Source organism: Ursus maritimus, unplaced genomic scaffold (assembly GCF_017311325.1).
Source record: "Ursus maritimus isolate PB19 unplaced genomic scaffold, ASM1731132v1 scaffold_8, whole genome shotgun sequence".
Classification (NCBI taxonomy): Eukaryota; Metazoa; Chordata; class Mammalia; order Carnivora; family Ursidae; genus Ursus; species Ursus maritimus.
In genome coordinates, this window is record NW_024426996.1 from 38,884,694 (window position 1) to 38,904,943 (window position 20,250).

Here is a 20,250-nt window from a genome sequence, read left to right on the forward strand (position 1 = left end):
TGCTCACACACTGGCTTTTTATTTGCGCCCTCATGGGGAATCTTTCAACTCTTAGATAGGAATTTCATTAACAAAGGAAGGGGAGGGGAAGTCAGGAGGAAAGTACAGACGCAGAAGAAAGAAATTAAAATCGTTTTTGAAGGGGACCTAACATTGTATCATCCTAGCCTGAACCTCCCCTATAACTGTTCTTAATTTGTACATTCTGTGCCTGGAAAACACACACACACACACCCCCACCCAACTTTTCATTGATTGGGCAACTGTCCAGGCTCTTAACTTGGCATCCAGCCCACAGAACTGGCAAATCAACCTCACCAAGCCCATGGTTTAAAATACGCCAACATCTAACTAGAAGCCCATTCAAAATAAGGAACTTGGCACAACGGTCCAGGGTCCTTTGTTTCTTCCCTCCTCGCTCCGCTGCATCTCTCGTGTAATCTTGGTGAAGAGTCTTGCTTGGCGAAGAAAGAGATCAGGGACAAGAAGGTGGTGCCGAGAAAGTTCCATGAAACTCAGAAGTTGCCGCCTGCCTATCAGACTCGAATAACCAGGAGAGATGTGACCTGGGCATACTTTCAGCTGCTCCCCCGCTGCCCACGCTGCAGGTTTTTCAGGTCCTTGCTTGAGCGTGCGCTCACGGGCGTAAATAAACGTGCCATCAACAGCCCGCGTCAGACAGGCCAGCTATTTAAGCGGGCTGGCATCAGCAAACTCAGCTTCCAAACCCAGGGCTTGCCTTTGCCACTTCCACGTAAGTAACTTTCAGAGGTTTGCCTTTACTGCCGAGGGATGAGATCGTGTAGAAACTGCAACGCTCTAGTTACCGCATTTGCTGTTCTGCCGGGGAAAAGGGAGAATGAAAGTTAAAGAGCTGGTCCGGAGCAGGGAGCCAGAGAGCATGGCTGGGTGGACGAGAGCAGACCCTCGCAAACATGCTAGGGGTTAGGGGGACTGGGGGCAAGGTGGAGCCCATTTTGTCCTTTTGGCCAGCAGGTGAGATGTGTTTCTTGTTCTCTCCAATCTCTGGAAGACACTTTGAAACCCATGATTGGGTGACTGTGCCAGATGCATATGAAGTTATTTAGAAGCTGATGTTGCTATTATTCATCTCGGTCTCAAATCAGACACTGTATTACTTTTTAATATTTTTTTGTGTTCGGTAGAGGGGAGTAAGAGGAGGTATCTCTGGTTGATGGAGAGGCAGCTCGGCAGTGACTCCGCAGTGTTTTTTCTTGTTCCGTCTGGTTCTTATACTTATTTACAACAATGCAAACACTGATCTTGTTTAAGATAAAAAGGAATCCCATGCTCTGGGGTTTTGAGGCAATGGAGGTTTGTGATATTTGAGCACAGTGGTATCCAGGTATTTAGGTGAAGTGTTAGGTAAGATGGGATAGGAATCTTTGAATAAAGAGGCACCACACTCCGCGTAACTTAGGAGGGAAAGTCTTGAAGAGAAGGGGAATGCGAAAAGTTCCCGGAGAACAGCACTGCCAACTCCACGGGCTGTTAGTGGAGCAGGGAGACCTATAACCAGAAGAGGCAGGCAAAATAAAGGTGCTGAGGAGAGGGGGAGGGGGGAGGAGTGGGAGCAGACGGTGGAGGAGTTACAATTAGGCATCACCATCCTAAAATACATGTAAGACATAATAGGAATAAAGCACGACATAAATTCCATAGCTCCTCCTTTGGGGTCAAGAATCTGGTGATCAAGAATCTGGTGAAAGCCAAGGACCTTTCCCAGGTAGTTCCCCCTGCCCCCAACACACACCTCGACACTCATTTTCTGGAGCCCTAGAACTCCACGGACCCCAAATGAATGCATTTAAGCCAATGTATGATTTTTAAACTGAGCTGAAACTGCGGGCTAGGAACCTACAGAGGAGGCGTGGGGATTGGCCGCCAAACTGAAGCCCACGTGTAAGGTCACCAAGGTCTGATGCCCGTCAAGCAAATAATGATTACGGGGTTTCTCTGGGCAAAGACAACTTGCGGGACTGGAGAAAGAGAAAAGAAATAAAAGGTGGGCTCCTGTTCTCAAAGAGCTTGACATCTAAAGTTTAAGGACATAGTAAGAAGCCAGGTGAAAAATAGAACATATTGTATGATTCCATTGGTATAAAATGATAGAAAATGCAAACTATAGTAACAGAAAGTTGATCAGTGGTTACCTGGGGAAGAGGAGTGGGGAGAAGAGGGCTGGGGGGATTATCAAGGGGCACGGGAAACTTTTTGGGGTGATGGATATGTTCACTATTGTGATTGTGGTAACCATTTCTTACAGGTGAAAATTTATCTGATCGTATACTTTAGACATGTGCAGGATTCTATGCCAATTATGCTCCAACAAACAATACTTTAACAATACATCTTTTCTATATAATTAAAGGCATTTCTAAAAATCAGCCTATGCAACATACTGAAAATAAAAAGTATATTTGGAAAAAACAATTCAATAAATAATACGGAGGACCAGATTGTCAGGATTGTGGGCTTGTATAGAACCTGGAAGATTCCAGAGATCATCTAACTCGGCAATTGCAGATCTGGAAAACTGTTTTTAAAAACACCCAGGACTGGCCCCACCCTCACCAATTAAATAAGGATCCCTGGGTGTGCGGTCCTGGCATTGCTTTTTAAAGCTCCCCGGGGTAATCTAACGTGCTTCAGAAATGAGAACCAGTGAAACCCCAACCTCTCCCTTGACGTAGGAGGCTAGGGAAGCCCAAAGAGAGGGCGGGTCTGCCCCTGCCCATACAACCACCTCGTCCCACAGCCCAGGGAAGACAGCAGCAGGATCCCAGAGGAAGAGGAACCTCTGAGGCCATGCTACTGGGTCCTCAAAAACCACACTTGCAGTTCTAGCTAGGACAGGGCACCCAGCGCATTTCAAGCAAATCCTTGGAACCCACACAGGCTCGGGGCAGCCAGTAGGAAGAAATACTCAGAACCTCAAAGGTGCGTTATTTAAGGACTGTACTAACAACACATGAGAAAGGATGGCAAGAAGGGATGCTTCAAAACGAAGGCTTCCTTTCGTTCCCTCAAAAAATTTCTGGTAAAAGCCAGAGGATTATACTTACTGAGAGAGCCGCAGCAGACACACCAGGTTCTCTGCTGAGGTGCGGGGGCAGCCAAGTTGTTCTTTCAGGAATTAGCATGAATTCTCAGCATTGGAATGAGTCTATTGGGCCCCGCAGGGGCTGTTCACTGTGAGTTCCAGGTTGGTGCTGGACAGCAGGGTGAAGTGAGCAGGTGAAGTTTGTCTCTGTGGCCACTGCTGTTTCTGTCTGTCCCTCACCATGGCTCCTGTGTGGGTGCAGGGGTGCTCATGGGACCACACCCCTCCCCTGCTCTGCCTGCCCCTGCTCCGTGTGTTAGGTGGTTTCTCAGCTCCCTTCCGGTCCAAATGTATCTGATTTCCAGGGTCTCATCTCCTCAGGGCTTTGCTTCTCCATCTCTGGAAAACTAATTAAAGTTATGATGTTAATAGACAATAATTGTTTAACGAGTTATGTCCCAGGATATGTTAAATAGGTTCCAGCAAGATAATGTATCTGGGAATTCTTTGAAATGTTATCTAAATATAATTACCATTAGGGGCAATCAGGAGGATCAAAGTTTTAGGCAAAATGTATAATCCCTCCTGGTAAAAATTGCAAGCAACTTGCTGGGGGAAAATATACCAAGATTGGGGGTTTGGAGTAGAATTCCTCAAAGCCCAACCCACAGGGAATTCCCTATGGATGGTGGGGCCCGACAGAATGCTTTTTCTGAATTGGTCTATTTTTTGTTAAACGCATTCGTGCTTACTGGAGATGGCTGCATTTATCTTTCTGAAAAACAGAGACCACCTTAAGGACACTACAGTGGAGAGAAAATGTCAAGAAATTCTGCTCACAGGGCTTTATAGATATTACCTGGTTCCCCCTCCTGTGTGGATGGCGGGCACTGGCAGGACAGCTTGCCTAGCTTTAGTGACAAGGGGACCTTGGGGACCCAGCCCTGCAGCCTGAGACAAGGGGCCCCCTCCGTTCCTGGGACTCTGGGTCCTTGACAGTCTTTTCCTCCCTCGGAAAGCTGGGATTGCTGCGGCTTTGGTTGGCAAGTGGCTGTTGTGTGTGGCACGTCCTGCATCTGCAGAGGGTGTGGCCAGGTGTGTGATTAAGCTCCCCATAGAGAAGCAGAGAGCCCAGAGCAGTGGGGCGCGGAGGGCACAGAGTCCTCACTGGTGAGCACAGTATCGAGGAGAGGAGGGAGAAGAGGAGGGAGAAGGTAAGCACCATCCAGGCTCCTGAGAGACCCCGAGACAGGGCACTTAAGTTTGGAGGAAAGGGTTAGGCTTCTGGCACCAGGCAGGCAGCCAACACTGGTTTAATGCTGCTGTTTGGAAGCCTGGTGTTTCTTCCTCTGGCCATTCGGTGTTTCATCAAAAATAATTTTTTTGAAAAATGAGTGCCATGATTGCACAGCTGATAAAATAGTTTTATAGATCAGTGACAGAATTTCTGCCTTCTTTGGATGGCTTTTCTTTGAACATGTGCCCCTTCCCTTTGTTTTCAAATTCTCTTCGTGTGGGATGGTTTAGTTCACGTGGACATTTTTTTTAGGCTGTTTCATGACCGAACCCAGATTAATTTTTAGGTGTTGTCGACGGCTCCCTCAAACTTTAAAAAGCCGAGTGAATGGGGATGGTCAACAGAACTATGCAGAAGGATGGCATATGGCCCAGAGTAATTTAGAAAGTACTTACCTGCCCATTTAAAAGCCAGCACCTGAGGATCCCAAGGCAGCCCCCGGACCACAGCCATCCTGTCCGCTCGCCTTGGCCAGGTTGGTGGAGAACTGGCTTGAGGCTGCAAATATAAGGGATTCTCCTGATGCAGGGGGCGTGTGCACCTGCTCTCTTCCTGGCCCTGGCTCCCTTGGCGGCCCCACCTTTCACTGACCCCGACGTGGATTTGGCACTCCAGTGCTGTTGATTCTGAACACACACGGGGTTTGGGTGTGTGGATACGTGACCAAACAGGTACAGGTCAGGCTGTCCTTTCGATTTGCTGGGAAACTCCCTTCATCGATCTTCAAGTGATATGTTAAACATTCTTCCATAGAATACCAGGGTAGACAAGTCCCAGCAGATGACCGTCTGGCCTAGGGAGCAGAGTATGGGTCTGATGTTCAGGAACCTGGGTCCTATTTTCAGTTCTCATTCAGCTCTAATGGAACTTAAAAACAGAGGGAGCCCGAGATAGCTGTTGTCCCAGTGGGTTACTAATAGCACCCCCTTTCATTTTAAAAAAGACTTGGCCTGAGCAATAAACCATATGGTCACCTATGAATACCATACATAAAGTTCAGGAGTAAAGTGAGTTGTCCTGCATCTCAGGATTAGTTGGTGGCTGAGCTGGCTCTGGAACCTAGGCCTCCCCACGCCTCATTCTGGTCTCTCTGCCGAGTCACTCACTCCCTCTGTGACTCAGGTTCCCGGGGGGAAGCATTGCATCCGTACAGCCCAGATGGAGAGCTGGCATATTTATATTGGCTTGCCAAACAGAAGTTCAACATGAATGCTAGGGGCTCAAGGAATTGTTCATCACAAGGTCAAATTACTCTATTTGCTTCAGGTTCTAATGTTAGCTTATGGCTATGTTTGCTTAATGATAGAAGCTCTTTTAAAAGTAGAGAAGTTAATTTTTACCCATTCTTATATAATTTCTTGTAATTTGCTTCTGGTAGTTTTGACAAAATGTGGCCAAACATGAAAATCCTCCAGATCTTTCAGAAATACTCTGTCCCTTGATGTTAAAAACAAAACCGGGGGCGCCTGGGTGGCTCAGTCATTAAGCGTCTGCCTTCAGCTCAGGGCGTGATCCCGGCGTTCTGGGATCGAGCCCCATGTCAGGCTCCTCCACTGGAAGCCTGCTTCTTCCTCTCCCACTCCCCCTGCTTGTGTTCCCTCTCTCACTGGCTGTCTCTATCTCTGTCAAATAAATAAATAAAATATTTAAAAAAATAAATAAATAAAAACAAAACCAGAAACAATCTGAGGCAGACATTGACCAGTTCTAATCTCTTAGTTGTACTAGGCAGGGAACTAAGGGCTGCCATTGTAGCCATTAGGTCCAGAGGGTCACGAAGGAAGTTTCCTGGAACTCTTGAGGACATGACGGATCTGCTTAGATAGTCTAGTCTTCACTGCTGTATTTTCATTTCCTTCCTGTGTGGTTTCTCCCTAAGAAAATTTATGTAAACAATGTCCCCAGTTCCTATGCCCTTCACTCTTTTCCAAATTTCTAGTCTACTGGTGCCCAGGAGAGAAGTCTATTCTAGAAAATACTCTAATTCAATAACTTGTGCTTGGAAGTCTCTGTCCCTTTATTACATATTCCTCATGCTTTTCCTGGGGAGTAGAATGGCATCCTTTGGAGATGGCTGGCATGGGCGTGAATGAAACAGGACTAAAAAAGGGGGGAGGTCATCTCCTCTTTCATTAGCATTATACCTGGTTCAGGTTCCACAATTTAAAAGGGAGTCTTCTAGCACTTGGAACTAGCTCAGAAGAGCTCCTAGATGACTGAATAATAATAAAACCACATCTATAAGGAACAGCAAAAGGATAACTTGGATAAGAGAAGGCTAGAAAAGCCATTTGATATTGGTGTTGAAAAGCCTTGAGAGTGATCATGGAGGTCAACCAGCAGCTATTCATCTTGCCAGCTGAGAGGAAACAGACCAAGCCCAAGGACTGGCATGAAGGGTACTGAGTGAGCCAGGAAGTTGTCCCTCATTATGCAAAAAAAAAAAAAAAAACCAAAAAAAAAAAAACCACGAAAAAACAAAACCTTAGAAAGAATTATACAGGTAAGCTCTGAAAGATGGGGCAGCCCAACAGTTCTTTAATTTTTAAAGTGTTTGTTTTGTTTTGAGGCTCATGTTATCATATTCCTTAATTTGTGGCATACACAAGACCTTTCTTAGGTTTTACTTCTTATTCTATTTCTTCTGCTCTCCCACTTACCCTTTATCTTGCTCTCTCTCTTAACAGCATATTCTTAAGATCTACCTATGTTGCCAATTATATTTCTAGTATTTCTAATGCACTGTTTCTTTTTCTTTCTTTTTTTTAAAGGTTTTATTTATTTGACAGAGAAAGACACAGTGAGAGAGGGAACATCAGCAGGAGTAGTGGGAGAGGGAGAAGCAGGCTTCCCGCTGAGCAGGGAGCCCAATGGGGGGCTCAATCCCAGAACCCTGGGATCATGACCTGAGCCAAAGGCAGACGCTTAATGACTGAGTCACCCAGGCGCTCCTCTAATGCATTGTTTCTAACTGCTTTTTATTGGTCTATTTCTATGCACTCTTTGCTCATTGAATCCTCTAGTATTGGACATTTCTGCTGCTTCCAGTTCTCACAAATAATGCCATAATGAATATACTCCTACGTATTGTTGAGTATCCTTTAGATCTGATTGATGGGGAACAGGGAAAGGGCTGCACTAGGTGGCCCATGTTTTCTTTAAGCAATGAGGAATACTGAATTATCCATGAGAAATGGAGATACGATATCACAAGTCCTAGTCTAGTGTTTCAAACGTTTAGATGTTTTTCTGAGTTCCTTAGTGCTTTACTATGACTTTAATGAGAGACAGAAATAATATTCTGGAACTTAGAGTGTGATCTTCAGTGATCATCCCTCCTCAACGTTATTTTCTTCATTGAGCTGGTCAGTTCGTTTCTCCATATTGGTCATTAATTACCTGGACAAAGCAAATGAAATGTTCTAAGAAATCTTATTAGTCATAGGGTTGAGTGAAGTTTCTAAAATGTTTTGCTATTTTAATGTTGGCAAAACCTGATGGTTTTCAATTGCCTAACATCAGATCCTGAGTCACCAGGAAAGGGATAGGAACCTTAATAGGGATCCCTTGTATTTATATAGTGTTTGTAATTTATAGTGCTATTCATAAACATAAACCATCTTATTGAATTCTACAACAACCCTGTGAGATAGGTGGGGGTAGAATTACTGTAGCAGGTGCGAGTAGCTTCAATGGTAGATGAAGAAATGGAGGTTCAAAGCAATTAAAAAAAAGCAATTAAGTTGTCCAAAGTCACTTAGAGATGTAAGTGACATTGCTAGAAGCGGAGTGAGGGTCTTCCGAGGCTCCACCCACCTTTTCTTTTCTTTTCTTCCTTTCTTTCTCTCTTTCTTTCTTTCTTTCTTCTTTCTTTCTTTTCTTCCTTCCTTCTCTTTCTTTCTTCCTTCGTTCTTTCCTTCCTTCTTTCTTTCTTTCTCTTTCTTTCTTTCTTTCTCTCTCTCTCTCTCTCTCTCTCTTTCAGATTTATTTGAGAGAGAGCACACAAAAGAGCACAAGTGGGGGGGGAGGGGCAGAGGGAGAAGACGACTCCCTGCTGAGCAGGGAGCCCAGCTCGGGACTCAATCCCAGGACCCGGGATCATGACCTAAGCCGAAGGCAGATGCTTAACCGACGGAGCCACCCAGGTGCCCCCCAGTCCAGTGTTTCTGCAACATCTCTCTAATGCTCAGAGAAACGACCTACGATAGGTTCAGAGTTATCCCCTGAGCTGGACTTTGTAGAGTACCTGTCCTTTTCAATTATTTTGTGATGTTAATAAGAAGGCTCTAGCTGCATACCCTCTGTTTATCCCATTAGTTGAACACCTGTTCATAAAAACAACTGGGTAAAAAAATAAGGCCCATATAACTGAGTCTCATGGCAACAAGCAGCGTGCACGGTTGGACTTCGGCATAATTTGGAGCGCTACGAAGTACCAGGTGCATGTCATTTTATTCATTACCTAATTACAGTCATAAAATAAGAATGGTGGTTGGACCATAAAAAATAATAATTGATTCAAGTATATTCACATAGAGATAATTGCATTCTTCAAAGAGTCTTTTCTAGACATTTCAAAATACACAAACAACCTGAGGAAGTTATGCGTGCTTGCATTAGGTTACAACAGCCTACAAACGGGCAGCCTAACCGTCTACCCAACACACACATGCAATACCAGGAAAGTTCCTAACTACTGCTCCTTACTATGCAACTAGGGCTCAGGCAAAAATATTGTAGAACCCAGTATACATTTTTAAAAAATAAATGATGAAGTGTCCCCAGAATGACAAATGAACAGCCTTTTTCAGAGTCAGGCACTGGGAATACGAACCTCTTCAGGAAAAAAACTCTAATTTTTTTTAACATTCTAAAGTAAGTAAATGGCTACAGAGCAATATGACAATTCTACTTGACTCTCAGTTATCTGTGTGTGGCTTCACTGGATTAGATTTTTAAAACACCAGACTAATTTCTATCATCAGTGTTTAAGTTTTTGAGCTCCCCTCCTCTTCTAAGAAAGAAACCTATTTCTCTCTACCCTGCAGCCTATTGATCTAATTAATTTAAGTAATGTTCTCCTAAGTCAAACAGAATTAGGAAGCTAAGTGGGTTACCCAAAATGAATAACTTCAAACATAGAAAGGATATTTACAGGGGCGCCTGGGTGGCTCAGTCGGTTAAGCGTCTGACTCTTGATTTTGGCTCAGGTCATGATCTCAGGGTCATGGGATTAAGCTTGAAGTTGGGCTCCTCAATCTGGAGATTCTCTCTCCTGCTTCCTCTGCACCCCCCACCTCTCTTTCTCTCTCTAAAATAAATAAATAAATCTTTTTTAAAAAGGATATTTATAATCTGCCACTTTGACTTACTTGTGCCATTTTCTCTCTCCACAAACTGTTTAGGAAGTTGGTTTTTTTTTTGTTATTTGCTTCTAGCTTCAGTAGTGCAAATTTTTCTTTATGTTTAATGGTTTTCTTTAGAAAATATTGAGATTTTTCCCCTCAGAGCAGAAATCTATTTGTCTGATTTCTAGGTGTATTAGGGCATGAGACATTTTCAAAGAGATTCGATAATTCGATTTACTTCACAAGTCTCCCCCCTCCTGGATTATCTGGTTTGAAAAGCCCTGAGCACATGGCTATGCCGGTGGAAATCTCTAGTACAGGCTGGTTTTTGTTCCTTTGTTTATATTTGATCACAGGACCAAACTCTGTTTGAGATGTAATGAATATTCACACTTACTAAGCATTCGCACAACCATACTAACAATACCCAAAGCAGGCAGGGGCCCAAGCATACTCACCCCATCAGACAAATTTCTATCCTACCTATTCAAAGTGAATAACAACGAAAGGAAATCTGAAGCTAGTGTATTCTCTGATCTGTAACCACAAAGCTGCAACCATATAATTTCTTAAGAGCAAAAAACAGCCCCCTGTTCACTACCATGGTTAGGAGTATGTGTTTCTGTCCTCTAAGATTCCAACAGAACGGCGTCTTGCTAATCTGTAACAGCAGCATGGATACCTAAATTCAACAGGAATATTTTTACAATCCACACCTAAGTGAGAAATTGTATGTTTTACGTATAATAAGGGGACCAGATATCCAGGTTTGCCTGGGGCGCTTCTGCTGTATGCTGCTCTCTTGGTGTAATCACAGCACCCCCTTTACACCTAGATGTTCCAGGTTAGATGGCTAAGTCTTTGGTCACATTAATTTAACAGATAGGCTGGATATTAAAAACCACCTTGGTTCAAAATGTTTCATGGGCTCTTTAGTAGTCCTTTGAAGTAGATATTGGGCACATGGTGTTCAGCATACCAGGGACAGAGCCTGGAATAGGCCATTGTATTCCCCTCTGGCAGGTCAGCGACGTTAGTACACTGTTGTTGGAGGATAGCATGATCGTATAAACCCATGCTGATCGTTAGAATTGTACAGGAGAAGGGATCTCAGGGGTCATCTGGCCCAACACCTTCACTTTTCTGGATGAATAAATTATTACACTTCTGGAAACGTGAATGTCATTTTATAGTTTTCTAAGTTGTTTCCTGAGCAGAATCTCACTGGATCACATTTGAAGGAGGCAAGGAAGCAAGTTTTTAGCCACATTTTATAGAGAAGAGAACTAAGTTTCAAATAAGTTAAAACAAACAAACAAAAACCAAAGACCTCAGCCAAGGTCATGTGATTATTAAGTAGAGGAGCTAAAACTGAAATGCAGGTCTGACTCTTTGCCTAGTGCTCTTTCCAATATCCCATACCAGTTTAATATTTTCATTCATTAATGAGGATTTAGAATATATCCCCTCCATATAATCCAATAAAGATATACAACACTCCCTCTGTAACTAATCCTGTACACTCAAAATAATTTTTTCTCTGCTTCTTTCTCTTCCCACCTGCAAAGAGCTCTGGCCGGCAACTGAACTGTTCTGGCCTGACAGCGCCTCTTGGTGGCTGGCCCAGGAAATGCAAGGCCCAAAACCTTTCCTATCCCCTCTTCCTTCTCCCTTGGGTAGAAGAATGAAGAGGAGAGGACTGCGCCAAGTAATCTCTGGCTTTTTCTTTATCGTTCATTAATTATGTCTCAGACAACCTACTTCTCACATCAGCGCTTCTCCGCATTCCCCTTCTCTCTCCTTACCCCTCTTTATTTCATCTCTGACCCAAATACAGCTCTAATGATTATGCCTTTATACAATATGGGGAAGTCCTACTTCCTGAAGTGAAAATAAAGTTCAACCACCCTGCATCCAATATGTATTCACCGCACATCCCACAGTGTGTCAGGGACTGTTCCTGACTCGTGGGATACATCAGACTTGGGCTATAAACCTCTAGCCTCCTCCAAGTTCCCTGAACCCCCTTCAATATCTACACCAGAACCTCATTTCTCTGAGCCACGGTTTAATTAAAATTGCTGTTTCTAAAGCATTTACCTTCGAAGTGAAATGATAGCTTATTAAATTTCCTTAGGATATTTCAACACAGGATGATTTTCTCCTTGTTTTTTTTCTGTATCAAATACGTAGCATTTTAGTTACACTCCCTCCTGTGGGTGAGCCTGGGATTCTATCTACAATTTATAATGTTCTGTCTAGAGAAAACTTTTTCTGAATTCGTAACAATCACTATAGAGATAGCCTTTTGGAAAAGCAACCTGAACAACAGGCAGATCTCCCATGAGGAGATTACGGAAGTGGGATTGCCTTCTTTTGTTTGCCCATTTATTTCTAAGGAGGTTGACTATTTCCTCCACGTATTTCATAGCACAAAGAAGCCCAAGGTTTTATTATTGTCTTTAACCATTTCCGCCATGTTTCTACGTACAAAGTTTCAACTTAGAGTATGAGTTGGGCTACCAGTGAAAAGAACTCAGTGTGTGCACAAAGAATTCTAGGTCCAGGGTTAATTAATGATTAATTCACTGCTGGAAGTCCTTCAGAGACACCCTCCCGCCAACAACTTTCCATATCTTGCTATTTTCTGTAAGTAGCTGTAGAAAGTCTAGACCACTGAAGGATTTGTTTCAATAAGAGTTTCAGGAGATTCTTTAATCAACTCAACAAAACTCTAAATCTAGGGATTAAGTAGCAGCCATAGTCACTAAGATCCAGCTGGTCTGGTTGAAGCCAACCTTTCTGTTCCGTTCTGTCAGATGTTGACACCTTTTCTCATTTGTCCACTATATTAGTCACATAATGTCATCTTTCAGTTATGTTCGTACCAAGTAAAGAAGAGCATGTGGGGAAAAGAAAGCCAGCCCAGCTGGTGGTGCTGGTAGTATTAACTGAAATTACTAGCTAATCCATTTAACTGGGTCAGAGCCATGTCTGGTCACCATGTTTCTGTTTTAAAACATGCCACAGGGAGGGGCGCCTGGGTGGCACAGAGGTTAAGCGTCTGCCTTCGGCTCAGGGCGTGATCCCAGCGTTCTGGGATCGAGCCCCACGTCAGGCTCCTCCGCTATGAGCCTGCTTCTTCCTCTCCCACTCCCCCTGCTTGTGTTCCCTCTCTCGCTGGCTGTCTCCATCTCTGTCGAATAAATAAATAAAATCTTTAAAAAATAAAAAATAAAATAAAAATTAAAAAAAAAAAAACACATGCCACAGGGAGGGAGACATTGCTTCCAGACTGGCTCCGCCCCACAGTGGAGCTGGCATAGACGCAGGACACTGCCTTACTTTTGTCCCGGGAGGCACCACCTGGCTTTACTTCTTCTCTTTCCACAACCACCCTTCAAGGCTCTTCTGCCTACATGGCTACTTCATGCAAAGAGGAAATCTAGTGTACTGGCTAAGAACATGGATGCAGAAGCTAGACTTTCTGGATTTGAATCCCTGCTCTACCACTCACTAGGTTTGTGTTTTGGGCACAGTTATATACATATTCTGGGGAAAAGTTTATAAGTTTCCATTTACATCAGTTACTACATGTACAAAATGGAGACGAGAAGAGTGCCTGTCCCATAATGCTGCTTCCTCTGATGGTTACATGAGTTAACTCGTTTAAGACGAATGACTGTGCCAGGCACAGAGTAATTGCTCAATAAGTATGCTGTTATTGTTCTAGCAGGGATGAGCTTTCTGTATGCAATTCAAAAATAGGAATCAGCTCTGTGCTGTTTCAGGCAGTGAGCACTAAAAGATATTAGAAGGCTGGAAAGTTATTTTTTCCAATGTAATGTTTTGGTTTTGAACTTGGTCAGTCCTCATTGTTGAAAACACAGAGCAGTGTCTTTCCAACTTATGTCCTAAATCAAGTCATGCCAGATGCCATTGGTTATGTTCAGTTNNNNAGGCAAATAATGAGCACCTATGAAGTGCCAGATACTCCTAATGAATGCTGGCGAGATATAAATGTGTAAGACCCTTCCCCCACAGAAGAGCATGTAATTTAGTGGGGAAGACAGGCCCAGGAACAAATTATTATAAAACAATTTCAATCTGGTCATTATTCTCAGAGGCCAAGACAGCCTAGAAAAATCTACTCACCAACTCATAGAGTATTTGTTCCTGCTTATTTTTAACTCCTCGCTACTCATCTTCTGCCCTATTAATGCTTCCTCATTAATAGATGAAAGGATAAATTGAGACGTGCCCATGAGAATTGAGAAAAAAAAAAAAACCCAACAACTAAATTCAAATCAACACACAGTGTAGAAGTGCTAATGAGAAACCTGCTAAAGATATACCATCCTCACCCCCACCAATCCCCATCTCGCTCGTTGAGAAATTCCATCCCAGGGATACGTCTTATGACAAAGCAATACAGACAGCATTTGATTTTTTTTTTTAAAGTTCTGATTTCAACCCTCATACTTTACCATTTCAGGAAAAAACATTTTTTTTAAAGAAATTGCAGTCCAGAAAGACTGAAACTATAACCCGTTCTTACCAGTTTGCCACCTAGGAGATGCCCCACTGAATGCTTAGCTCATGGTCACTGAAAGAACAATAATATCTTCCATAAGCAAGCACTTTACAGTTTAGAAATACTTCCCTACAATAATATCATATGAACTTTACAACAAAGCTGTGAGTTAGGTGAAGGTGTGTGTTGTATCCCGTCTTCACATGAGAAAAAGGGACGCTTGGCAAAGTGATGCTTTCTGTTTTATTTTTGTTTTGTTTTTAAGTAGGCTCCACGCCCAGCATGGAACCCAACTGGGGGGTTGAACTCACAACCGTGAGGTCAAGGGCTGAGCTGAGCTCAGGAGTCAGACGCTTAACTGACTGAGTCACCCAGGTGCCCCCAAAGTGATATCTTGAATGATCAGTACTTGGGACATCTCATTGTTTGTCAGGACTATATTAACTCAAATTTCATTTTGCTCTTAATTCGGCTGGGTTTCCTGGAATAGAGGGGTGTCCAAGGCAAGAGGAAAGCAAATTTAAAGAGGAATGCTTGGGAAGTAGTACACTGAATTAGCAACTCCACACAGCACATGTAACAGTGCACACTGGATACGCAGAACTTAAAAGAAGGCAGCACTTCGTATTTTTAAGCCTTGGATTTCCAGCTGCCAAGAGAGATGTGATCCCACAGCAGGGCTGAAGCATTGAAAACCAACCTGATGACACCTGTGCCTGACAAAACCCTGGGGCACTGGTGGCCAGCTGCAATGGCTGGTATTCAAGGACGGGTTGGCATCTCAGCCTTCCTGCCTGTTGAGTCAAGCGCAGCGTGTTCTGGGAGGACAGGCGCTTGTCCTTGTGAGCTGGCAGGTGGTTCTGCACGCACCTGAAGTTGTTACACTGAGTCCGAAATTAAGAGCTCAGATCTTACTGGACAAACTTGAACAAATCTTCCCAGTTTATCCCAATTTATCTCAAACAACGGAGTCAGAACAAAACTTGAGAGGGGCGACTCCATTATCCCTGTGACCTTGGTGTCAAGCAGACACCAGGCTTTCCCAGAAGACTGAAGTAGCAGCTAAGGGAATGAAGCCGGAGAGACCAGCAGGTCGGCAATGCCCGCCCCACACTGGGAAAGACTGGCTGCCACCAGCACCAGCTCTTCAGTAAAATAATGGACAACAACTCCAATTAGAGCTCAACGATCCAAACATGTGATTCAGCGATATCTTAGTCTCTCTGACAACAGCAGAGCATAAGGAGAATATATGTATATTTTAAAGATTTTATGTATTTGAGAGAGAGAGAGAGAATGAATGAGCATAAGCAAGCGGGGGGAGAAGCAGAGGGAGAGGGACAAGCAGACTCCACACTGAGTATGGAGCCTGATGCAGGGCTTGATCTCATGACCCTGAGATCATGACCTGAGCCCAAATCAAGAGTCAGGTGCTTAACCGGCTGAGCCACCCAGGCACCCTGAGGAGAATATATTTTAAAGGTATAAGTCTATCTTATTGCTCAAGATACCAAAAACTGCCTTTACTGCTAAAGCCAGAATAAAAGGCAGGATTCTGAGTCTTCCTCTGATGCTAAAGAACTACTAGCAACCTGCTTTTGAACCGGAATTCAGTGCCCGTGCTCATGGCATTGCGGTCCGAACGCTTGAGCGTTCGTTTTACATGTTTATACCCTGTTTTAAACCCACAGCCCAAGAGTCTCTTTTACACTTCCTGTCTATCCCTACGTCCTTTCTTCTTCTTTTACTCAGTCATCTTAAATCCATACCTGTTCTTTTCATTTGGAAACTTTGATATTCACTTGGGGGGGGGGGTGAAGGGGTGGATAATTGATATGGTTAACATGTTGTTATTTTAACTTTTTTTTTTTTTTTTTGAATGCAGAATCAAGTCCCAACTTCCAGGAACTCTGTAAAAGGGAAAATAGGAACATTTTTAGCATCAGACAGACAGAAGATCTATTATAATTGGTTTTCCATACATCTTTTGTATTGTTTTTGGTAACCCATGGAAAGAACAAGCTAGCCTAGAGACAGACTCTAAACTCTCAAAAAATACCTCAAATCTCCTGCTGGGCTGGAACAGGAAATACTTTTATACAGTAAATAGTAAACATATGGAAGCTTTTGGCCCCAAGAACTTACGCAAACTGAATACATAAATAGCTGAAAGAGGTTTAGGTATTACTCATGGATGAAAAGAATACGTAACGATTTTGGCAAAAAGTCAAGTCTGACAGTATTGATGAGGATGTGGAGCAAAGGAAAGGATACACTCTTTGTATAGTTTTGTTCAACAACTTTGGAAAAGAAGTTGATATTATGTTGTAAAGTTAAAAGCCACATATCTTGGGGCACCTGGGTGACTCAGTCGGTTAAGTGGCCGACTCTTGATTTCAGCTCAGGTCATGATGTCATGGTTTGAGATCGAGCCCCAGGTAGGATTCCCTGCTCAGAAGGGATTCTGCTTGAGATTCTCTTTCTCCCTCTGCCCTTTCACCCGCTCACACTCTGTCTATAAAATAAATCTTAAAAAAAAAGGCCACATATCTTATGACCTGTTCCACTTGTGTATACCCTAGAGAAACCCTCCTAGATGCACTTCAGAAGGCATATGAAGAAAATGTTCCCGAGTGCCTGGGTGGCTCAGTCAGTTAAGCACCTGCCTTCTGCTCAGGTCATGATCCCAGAGTCCTGGAATCGAGTCCCGTGGCGGGCTCCCTGCTCAGCGAGGAGTCTGCTTCTCCCTCTCCCTCTGCCCCTGTTTGTGCTCTCTCTCTCAAATAAATCTTTAAAAAAAGATCCAGGAGGCAATGTTCATAATAGCAAAAAATGGAAAACAATCCAAATATCCACCAGCAGGAAAAGACATAAATGAATTATAGTATATTCACAAAATGGAAATGGCACTGAATATGAATGAACTTCTCTACATGCAGAAATATGGATGAATCTTGGAAACATGTCGATGGGGAAAAAAAAGCAATTACAGAATAATTACATATAATACTATAGTTATACAACTCAAAAATATACAAAGCTAAAATAATATGTTCTTTTAGCAGGGTGCCTGGGTGGCTCAGTCGTTAAGCGTCTGCCTTCGGCCCAGGGCGTGATCCCAGGGTGCTGGGATTGAGCCCCGCATCTGGCTCCCTGCTCCACTGGGAGCCTGCTTCTTCCTCTCCCACTCCCCCCGCTTGTGTTCCCTCTCTTGCTGGCTGTCTCTCTTTGTCAAATAAATAAACAAAATCTTAAAAAAAAAAAAAAGTTCTTTTAGGGATCCGTACATATCTGATAACTAATTTAAAAATCAAAGTCATGATTAGTATGAAAGTCAGAATCCTGATTTCCTCTGGGAGCAAATAAGCCATAAGGGTGGGATTGGGAAGGAAATACAAGTAGCTTCCATAGTCCTGGTAATGATTTAATTTTTTTTTTTTTTTTTTTTAAAGATTTTACCTATTTATTTGACAGAGACAGCCAGTGAGAGAGGGAACACAAGCAGGGGGAGTGGGAGAGGAAGAAGCAGGCTCATAGCGGAGGAGCCCGATGTGGGGCTCGATCCCAGGACTCCGGGATCACGCCCTGAGCCGAAGGCAGACGCTTAACCGCTGTGCCACCCAGGCGCCCCCTGGTAATGATTTAATTTTTAAATTGGGTGGGGCTCACTAGTGTTAATTATTCTTCATAACTTACACATATATTACAAATATCGTTTTAATACCTAATGATCTTTGAAAATGAAAGTGCCTACTTCCCTCATCTTCTAGGTAGACATGATAGAAAACAACCTCCATGTTTTCCCTGAAAATGTAATTTGGTCCCAATAATCAGATGAAATTCTGGGCAAGAGGGATCACTGGTCTGATCAGGGATATCTTTTTAAGAAAAAATAAACTTCCTAATTTCAAAATAATAAATGCTCATTACAGAAAATGGAGAAAGCCATAAAAAAATATAAAGAAAAAAATTACATCTGTAGTCCTATAATTTAGATATAATCACTGTTAACATTTTTTTGTATTTTTCTTTAGTTTTTACATATGTAAAACTAGAATTGATAATAGCATTAAAACAGCATTTAAAATATATTTTTCTATTTCTATTTGGAATCCTGTTTCCCTGAAGACAGTAATGATGCTACATGTTTGTGGTGTATTCATAGTCTAATGTTCAGTTTTAAGTTCTATATAAGTTGCCCATATAAATGATAACTTAAATTTTAGCAGTTTTCTCACTGGAAACTTTAAGAAATAGGATAAGGACAATCATTTATCAAGTTTGCCAAATATTTTCCACTATAATTTTTGGCTTCTAAATCAATTACAGGTATTTGTATGAAGAAATGAATTTTTCTTTTGATGACCTGCTTTCTTACACTCTGATTTCAATATAAAAAATACATTTTTCTGGAAGATTTTTAAAGGGTTTTATATTATTTCTAAATTCTTGAAAGCAGGAGAAAATTAATTCATAATTTTATTTTTTTAAGATTATATCTATTTGTGTGAGAGAGACAGAGAGAGCACAAGCAGGGGGAGGAGCAGAGGGAAAGGCAGAGGAACAAGCAGATTCCTCGCTGAGCTTGGAGCCCAAGGTGGGGCTCTATTCCAGGACCCTGAGAATATGACTTGAGCCAAAGTCAGAAACTCAACCAATTGAGCCACCTAGGTGCCCCAATAATACAGAATTTTAGGCAATTTCCCCATTCCTGACCATACATACCAAAAGATTAATAACATGGTGTCTAATGTTTTTTGTGTGTGTATGTATTCATGTATTTTAAAAATTTTATTCCTTTAAGGGTGCCTGGGTGGCTCAGTTGGTTAAGTATTTGACTTTTGGTTTTGGCTCAGGTCATGATCTCAGGGTTGTGAGATCGAGCCCTGCATCAGGCTCCATGCTCAGCAAGGAGCCTGCTTGAGATTCTCTCTCCTTCTCCCTCTGCCCCTGTCCCCAGTCTCTCTCTCTCTCTAAAATAAATAAAGAAAATCTCAAAGAAAAAAAAACAACCAAAAACCTTTATTCCTTTAAAACCTCCTCAACCTACCATCTGTTCAACTGTTGAGATGATACACAGCATTAGAGGTAGAAGATAGTTTAATGCATTTTTACAGGTATAAAGTATAAGAAGTTCTAAACATTTATCATTGATTTTAAAGATTAAATTACAAAATCTTGTAAGAGCTGAGATACTTTCTATATCCCTTCCACACTGGATTCCTAAAGTGGATTCTGATGTGGGGGGTAGTGTGGGGTGGCCTGGACATTTCTACAGGTGATTCTGAGGCCCAGCCAGGCATGACAGCTACTGCTCTAATCTTAAAGACAGTAACTGAACAAAAAACAAAAACAAACACACGTACAAACAAAGCTCTCTTTTGAAAGCAGACCTCCTGTCAGCCTGGAGAGGCAGGTCAATATTCCACCCCTATTGTCAATTTCTTTTTTTTTTTCTTTCTTTCTTTTTTTTTTTTTTTAGATTTACTCATTTATTTAAGAGAGAGAAAGGGGGAAAGGGAGAGAGAGAATCCCAAGCAGACTCTGAGCTGAGTGTGGAGCCAGATCCCAGGACCCTGAGATCATGACCGGAGGGGAAATCAAGAGTCAGACATTCAACCAACTGAGCCACCCAGGCGCCCCCTATTTGTCAATTCTGAGACACACTGACAGCTTGGGTGGTGCCCCTTGCACCCTGTCCAGAGTAGTTCAGTAAGTGATGAATGAAGAGCCTCTACTTGTCTTGGGGGTAAGGCAGCACATTATTTCTCACTTAAGAAAATACAGTGCTTCAGGAGCCCATTGCTTCCTGCAGTCCAGAGTGAAAGGAAATTTGGGCTAAAGAAACTTGGGAGATGGCCCTAAAAAATGATTCCACTGCTTTTTCCTCTTTTGGCCAGCTCACCATGGGGCTGTTTATGAGGAGTGTCTACCACTAATAACCATTTGGTTTGATATTAGTGGCTTTCCAAAGAGGTCAGGTGGCTGGGAGAGGAAGAAGATAGCA

The 20,250-nt window shown here is 42.7% G+C and overlaps 1 long non-coding RNA gene across 4 annotated transcripts in view; it reads right to left on the minus strand.

Annotated features, from left to right (window-relative positions):
* LOC103672752 overlaps window positions 1–20,250 on the minus strand; it is a 27,270-nt gene continuing 7,020 nt past the window's right edge. For all 4 annotated transcript variants that reach the window (XR_005833484.1, XR_005833483.1, XR_005833487.1 and 1 more), the window contains 3 exons: window positions 4,757–4,859; window positions 3,087–3,471; window positions 1–840 (listed from right to left, as the gene is read on the minus strand). This is a non-coding gene — a long non-coding RNA (uncharacterized LOC103672752). The remainder of the gene's footprint in view (window positions 841–3,086; window positions 3,472–4,756; window positions 4,860–20,250) is intronic.